We start from the raw sequence: 8,296 nt of genomic DNA on the forward strand, positions 1-8,296 counted from the left end.
GTTGAAGTGTCCATTTATTAACTGCAGCAGGTCTGCATAAGAGGACGCTAGATATTCATTCTTCTTCAATGATCCAAATGACCCTTTTTCTGAGTTCCTATATCTTGAGTAGCCTTCACATGATGATTCTGTTTCTTCTCACATATGAGAATAGAATGAACTAGGGATGCCAGGGAGAGCTATCTGATCAACCTGAGAAGTACATTTTTCTTTATAGTTTTCTGAGTAGTATCCTTGTTTATATATCTACTAGAGGCCCATTGCACGAAATTCGTGCACTTGGGGGGTGTCCCTCAGCCCAGATTACAAGAGGGCGCAGGCCAGGTCGAGGGACCCCACCAGTGCATGATTGGGGCCCGGGAGGGATACAGGAGGTTGGCCAGCCGAGGAGGGACCCCAGGAGGGCTCCAGGGTGTGTCCAGCCCATCTAGCTCAGTCCCAATCAGCCAGACCCCAGCAGCAAGCTAACCTACCAGTAGGAGCATCTGCCCCCTGGTGGTCAGTGCACGTCATAGCGAGCAGTTGAGTGGCCTTAGCATGTCATTAGCATATTATACTTTGATTGGTTGAATGGCTGACCGGACACTTAGCATATTAGGCTTTTATTATATAGGATATCTTGTGAGCTTGGTAAGTGTGGATCTGTCCTTATGGGCAGGTTTACACTGTAAGAGCTGATAGATAAGATTTCTGATGCTACAAAGCACAGTGAAATGCCATTTGACAGACATTTTGGCAGCAGATGGGGTAGGAAAGGCAAATTTGTCCCACTTTTATTCAAATTACAGATCAATAAAGAGGTCCCTCACAGATGCTCAAACCATAGCCTGGAACCATTATGAAAAATCTACAATAAAAAAATTCTCACTTTGTTTTGTCCTATAGGGTGCAGATCCTTCATTCCAGTATACTAACTAGACTGTCATAAATACTCGGTCCCACCCCAATGCCACAACATCTGTAAGAAAGCAGCTAAGCAATCTTGCTTAAGAAGAATAAATAAAAAGCTTTCAACCTATAAATCACATGGAAATCTGGCAGGGCAGAGCATACCCAAACTAAAAGTAAACGCATAAATTACTCTTTTGGAGGTGGCATACCAATATTGTAATCTTTCAGATATAAATTTTCCTCAGTACCACATAGCCACTACATCATTGAGGAGCTCAAGGCAGCACCCAGGGAACCACTGCTCTTCAGAGTGTGTGCGGGGCTACCTTCCCAGCCCCAGCCCATGGAGCTGCAGAAACCCAGAGCTGGGAATGGTTTATTCATCAGGAAAAAGTTGGCAGATTCTATCCATGGTGGTGGTAGAGTGGGTGGCTGATGTGGAGCACAGTGAGATCAGCAGTAAAGGTGGGCCCAAGTATTTAAAAAATACTTATGTAGGTGGCTGAAAATGTTTTCAAAAGAAGGAACCTAAGAGTATTGTTGATTCTTTCTTCTTCCAGATGTTTGTCTTGGAAAGATTTACTCTCAGAAAATCTAGGTTTAGGTTTCTCTAAAGCAGACAATCAGCCCAGGTGGAAGCCAGATGCTGGGACATCCCAAACCAAGACTCTGAGTTTGTGTGGAGATCCACTTTTTGCACCAAGAACCAGGCCGAACTGGCTCTTTTGTTTATATTCTATGGGGCTTGGTAATCTTTTGAGGTGCTTTACTTTAAGGATTTTCTAGTCCTGCATAGAGTCTCTCTCCACCAGCGCCCCCCCCCCGAGTACAACCCTGAGGACCTAACAGAAGATTCCTCTAACTCCTGTGGCAATGGGTAAAGATGGCATGAAACCTTAAGTAAAAACTGAGCAGGTAGGCAATGGATGCCTAAGGACCTCTCCCCACACATGGACTCCTTCCAGCCATTTTGAAATGCAAGATCCTAGAAACATGGCACATTCCTCTTGGTGGAACTTCGAGATTAAATTAGGTGCCTTTCCTGCCAAACAAGTGGGATGGAATCCAAAATCCAAATTAACTTAGAGATAGAAGATTGACAGCCCCCCTTCCTAAAGCTTCCAAGAATTCATATTTTTTAATTCAGGAAGAAAACATCTCTTTCTGTGTATTTCCCCCCGCCCCTCCCCCTTAACAGCTAGGAAGGGATTGGGATTGATGCCAAGGTGGCCTGACTTGAGTGGATCCCAGGGGCTACAGCCAGATGCAGGGATGGTGCTTCTCCTATAGAGAGATATGAGGTATTTAGTCAGGGACATAAAGGTTCGGGGAACAGTACTGTATCAGAGTTTGCCCCAGATGGTTCAAATGAAGACACTTTAATGATAAATAATTGAGAGGTGAGGAGCTGGGCTATGGAACTAAACCACATGTGATGAAGGCACTTTGAGCCTGGGTAACATATAAGCTGTAGAGAAAAGTTATCTGGTGGGAAATGTTGTTGCAGATGACTCAGTTACTACCAGGACATGTTGCTAAAAAAAGGGGGTATTAGGGAAGAAACATCCCATCTCTCACTATTCCTACCTCTCATTTTCTGCTGATGTCAGACTCCACTGAAAACTCAACTTAAAAACCCTCTGGTGACAGACAGCCTCCTGGGCCACAGGAACCAGCCTCCTGGGATATAACGCAGGGCAGAGATGGCTGTGGAGTGAGTCTGGGTAGAAAACAAAAAATGACGAAGCAGGTGTTAAGGTCTAAGGCAAGGTGCACAGTCTAAGCCAAAATCTTTGGTGCCCGTGGTTAGTTCAGGAAAAGAAGCGAACTCATGGAACCAAAATGGTGCTCCACGGAGCAGGAGAGCAGATGAATCCGAGGGGAATCTGGACATCTTCCAGGGTTTCAGGGAGCTCTAATCCTAGATTGGGCTTTTGGGATGTCATTCCACTCACTATTCCTACCTCTCATTTCCTGCTGATGTCAGACTCCACTGAAAACTCAACTTAAAAACCCTCTGGTGACAGACAGCCTCCTGGTCCACAGGTACCAGCCTCCTGGGATACAACGCAGGGCAGAGACAGCTGTGGAGTGAGTCTGGGTAGAAAACAAAAAATGATGAAGCAGGTGTTAAGGTCTAAGGCAAGGTGCACAGTCGACTCTAAGCCAAAATCTTTGGTGCCTGTGGTTAGTTCAGGAAAAGAAGCGAACTCATGGAACCAAAATGGTGCTCCACGGAGCAGGAGAGCAGATGAATCCGAGGGGAATCTGGACATCTTCCAGGGTTTTAGGGAGCTCTAATCCTAGATTGGGCTTGTGGGATGTCATTCCGCTCGCGGGGTGTCAGTGTATTTCCAGGGAAGTTGGACATTTGGTTTCTCTTATGTGTTGCATTCGCAGTAGCTGTACTTAAATATGCTGAACAACCACTCATGTCACACAGAGACAAAGACCTCCAGTCCTTGTCTTTGTGCTCAGCTGAGCTGGGGTCCGTCTCCTGTACTCCATAGCTCAGCTTTTTATTAAAAAAAATTTTTTTTTCCAAATTTTTTTTTTCAGGGCAAAAGCACAATTTTTTTATCCATTAAAAAAACTTTATTGTTGGAAGAATTACATATGTCCCTTTTTTTCTCCCATTAACCCCTTCTAGGCCATGCCTGCCCCCCACCTCAGGCCTTTACCACCCTATTGTCTGTGTCCATGGGTTATGCATATATGCATACAAGTTCTTTGGTTGCTCTCTTCCTACCCTCCCCTGCCTTCCCTCTGAGATTCAACAGTCTGTTCCATGCTTCTATGTCTCTTGACATGTAACAGTATGAGTTTCAGGTATATAACATAATGATTCCCTATTTGTGAATCCTGTGAAATGATCACCATAACAAGTCTAGTTATATCATCATACATAATTACAAGTTTTTTCTTGTAATGAGAACTACTAAGATCTACTCTCTTAGCTCTCAGCTTTCTGGTAAGTGGGAATGATGAAATTCACTTCCAGAAAGTCTTTATAATGCAAATAATGTATACACCAAAAATTGTTCTAGCCAAAAAAATAAATGAAGGTGTGGACGGAGTTGGCGAAGAATGTTTTACACGGAGACAGCGTTCAGAACTCTCTAGCTCTCTTTAGTCTCCGTGGATCTTCCCGTGCCTGGCTGAGGCCACAGAGAAAGATCCGGAGGCAAGCTGAGCCTTTATTTTATAGTCAGAGGTAAACAAGGTAGTGGTTTCCATAGTTACACTGTTCTTGTGAGTTTCACTTGTTTTTGTTTGTGTTCTTGCTGCACTTCCCTCAGCCCATTAGCTTCCCAGATAAGATCTAGGGAGCGTCATAAGGTCAAGTCTAATTATGCTTAAGAGGACTGTGCCCTCTAAACTGGGACTTGTTTGTGACTTTGCCAACAGGTCAGTCCGAGGCTTAATCCTATATCAGCTCCCCACAGAAACAATAACTAGAATGAGAGATTAGCACAGGAGAGAAGAGTAGAATGAGAGCAGGAAAATCCTAGAATGCAATCCCCTGCATTAAAGAAGGGCCCTGCTCTGACCCTCCACTGCGTGGCCAGAAATGGAAGGCCAAGGAGACACACCCATCAGGAGGCCTCCTCCTACCAAAAAAATACATGCCAAGTTCCTGGACAGAAATGCTCTCCCCAAATGACCCTGAACTTGTTCCTGGGGGCTGTGCGGGTGGCTAAGAGTGACAAAAGGACTCACCAATATTAGCTGTGGATCTGAAAAAGAGATAAACAGGTGACATGGGAATTTGGAAACATGATGTCAGAAAGCCAGTGGAGAAGAAAAAGCATGTGAAATTAAGCTCTAAACTTTTTCAGGCCAAACATTTCTCTCCTGCCACTGCTCTTCTAGTTCATCCACTTACCTAAGATAAGGGGGCAGAGCAGTGCCAAGGACAGGATCCTTGGAGAATGGGTCTATGAGCATCTTGGCAAAGTAAAGAGTTTGTTCAGTGACTGGCTCTTTGCAGGAATAACCAAGGTGTTAGACCAGGGGTGGGCAAACTTTTTGACTCGAGGGCCACAATGGGTTCTTAAACTGGACCGGAGGGCCGGGACAAAAGCATGGATGGAGTGTTTGTGTGAACTAATATAAATTCAAAGTAAACATCATTACATAAAAGGGTACGGTCTTTTTTTTTTTTTTAGTTTTATTCATTTCAAACGGCCTGATCCGGCCCGCGGGCCGTAGTTTGCCCACGGCTGTGTTAGACTAAGAAGACAGCATGGGAGTGGAAACCAAAACCAGGGTTTCCCTAACAGAGCGTTGAAATTTGAAAGGAGCAAACAGGAAAGCTGTGCTGGGTCTGAGATAAGAGTTCCTATTTGGATTCTAGGGAGTCTGTTGGCAGTGAGCTAGTGTCTGAAGGAGGGAGATTTCAACAATTTGTGAGCAAACTGCTGAAATATCCTCAAGACATTACAGAGAAACCTGCTTCCCACTGCATCTGGGTATGTGAGAAGTTGTATGCATACCTCTCTCACAGAAGCTCCCTCTTCAGATTTGCTCAGTGTAAAACTCAGTTTCATCTGCTCTCAGTTCTAATCCCATGGCTCCTGTCTTGCCTCAGAAGAGGAGGCTCAGACCCAAACATGGAAGGATCTGATGATTCTGAGAAGCCTGGAAAGAACCGATCCAGCATGTCTGCCCGCACCAGCTTGGCAGCATGCCCACATTCCTCTCAGGGGAGCAGAGGACACATTTAAAGATGCAAGGAGAGTGGCCAGGAGTGGGCAGGGAGCATACGATAGAGCATAGGGACCTTGGACCTTGATTTCTGGCTTCATCATTCAGCCTCTCTGAGACTCCAAGGGCCATGCTTCAAAATAGGAATGATAATATATTACAGCAACAGAAGTGACAGACGGACCACAATTACCCCAGTCTTGCCGATGCTTCTCTGGTTTCAGAGATGTAGCAGCCTGGGTTGCTCTTTATACTCCGTACATTTCACATCAGGTTGAAACATGAGAACATACAGGACAGTTTCTGGCACAAGCACCCCAAACTGTGGTTGGATCTAGAGTTGCCAGAAGACTGAAAGCACTTGATCAGGTATGTGCTCAAGTCAAAGCATTGGTGGTGGTGGTGGAGGGGGGGGGGCGGTCAGCCTGGGAGTTGGCTGGTGACTGAAGTAACTGCAGAGCTAGAGGAGAGGACAATATGGCTCAGTGTCTCTCTCCCAGAAGTTCAGACACTGTCAATGAAAGCAGTTCCCTCCAGGCACCCTTAGAGGGGGCTCAGGGCTTGCCATTGACATGATTCTCACACCCCTTTCTGACTCCTTCTTGACCCTGGCCCACTTCCAATGATAACCATGAAGGAACTTGGCTACTCCATCAATGAATCCAATGCCCTAGAAACCAAGGAACTGGAATGGATTTGGGTTGGTTAGAACCTATAGCCTTGCGTGATGGAGCCCAAGTCCCTGAAAACATAGGGAATTGAGGCCTGGAGTCTCTTCAGGGAAGAGCAGCCTGGGTCCTCCCCTTTGGGGTGGTCAGGTGCTGGCTTGGTATGGAGCCAGTTGGGCCAGAGGCTCTGAGAGAAGGAACTGGGATACTCCTCAGGATTAATGAAGATCCATGATTGCAATGCTTTGCCGGGTCTCCTCTCTTGATCTCTCAGGGACTTTATTGCCATTGCCTGATAGTTTTACCTGTTTTTCTCTTAAAGGTGGTCACCATTCCAGTGGAAATCAGTATTTCAGATATAACAACATAACCCATCGTTCTGGTTACTTGTTGCATTGTAGCACCATTCAAATTTAATGGCTTAAAACACCAATAACTCTGTTAAATAGTTTTACTGTTTTTCTCTTAAAGGTGGTCACCATTCCAGTGGAAATCAGTATTTCAGATATAACAACATAACCCATCGTTCTGGTTACTTGTTGCATTGTAGCACCATTCAAATTTAATGGCTTAAAACACCAATAACTCTGTTAAAGCTCATGATGTTATGGGTCAGGAATTTGAGCAGGACTTGGGCAGGTGTTATTCTGGTCCACATAGTCTCCTGGGCTCACTTGGTGATATTCAGCTGATGGCTGGGCTGAATGTTCTAAGATGGTACCATTCACATATCTAGTGTCTTATTGAAAATGGCTGGAAGTTGAGACCTGACTAGCCCCCCTTTCACCATGTGTAGTCCCAGGGTATCCCCCATCTTTTCACCAGGTCAGTTGGCCTTCTTACTCCAAAACTTATTGTTCCAAGGGGCTCAGGTGGGATCTGCAAGGATTCTTATTACCTAGACACAGAAGTCCCACCAAATTCTATTTATCAAGTAAGCCTTGAGGGTCAACCCATATTTAAAGGGAAGGGAGGATATTTCTTCTCTCAAAAGGGGAATGGCATGCATATCCTGGGAGGGGATGGCTTGATGTACCATCCTGGAGACAAGCCACCATCCTAGAGTTTTGGATTGTGGAGTTTAGAACCACAAATTGTGGAAGATCTCAGTTCAATCCCTGGATCTTCCACTTTTACCTTGGAGACCTGGGGCAAGTTACACAATTCCCATAAAAGTGTTTCATCATCAGTAAACTTGGAGTAATAATACTCCATTCGTCAAAGAGTTACTGACAGGGCTTCACGACTGATTGACTGCTTGATATTTAAGGTATCTTGCAAGTGGGTTTATGTGTCAGACCCTGTGTGAACAGAGGGAATCTGGCGCAGGAACTTACTGGCCAGATACTTAAACATTAAGCAGTTCACTGCCACAAAGTGGACCAGCTATACTTGATATTTAAGGTATCTTGCAAGTGGGTTCATGTGTCAGACCCTGTATGAACAGAGGGAATCTGGCGCAGGAACTTATTGGCCAGATTACTTAGACATTAAGCAGTTCACTGCCACAAAGTGGACCAGCTATGGTTGTGAGTTCTAGCACAGCTGCTAGACTCAACCCTGGCTCCACTGTCTTCATGCCTTAACTACTCTGTGCCTCAGTTTTCTCATATATAAAGTGTACACAATAATAGTGCTGGGTTTGTAGGAATATCATGGGGGATTAACTATTGTTCTAGAATACTTAGGCTGCTTAATAGATGTTAATTGCTACAGTTGTCCATCTCTATTCCGCTGTTCAAGTTACCCAAAATATTAAGTGGAAAGTTCCAGAAATAAGTAATTCATCACTTTTAAAGTGCATGCTGTTCTGAGGAGCATGATGAAAGCTTGTGCCATCTTGCTCCATCCTGTCTAAAACATTAGTCATCTCTTTGTCCAGCATCTCCTCACCGTATATGCTCCCTGCCTATTAGTCACTTAGTAGCCAGCCATCTGGGCTATCAAATCAGCTGTTGTGGGATCACCATGCTTGTGTTCAAATACCTTGATTTTACTTAATAATACCTTTCCACCCCCCCCCCCCACCC

This window comes from Myotis brandtii, unplaced genomic scaffold (genome assembly GCF_000412655.1).
Source record: "Myotis brandtii unplaced genomic scaffold, ASM41265v1 scaffold1164, whole genome shotgun sequence".
NCBI lineage: Eukaryota > Metazoa > Chordata > Mammalia > Chiroptera > Vespertilionidae > Myotis > Myotis brandtii.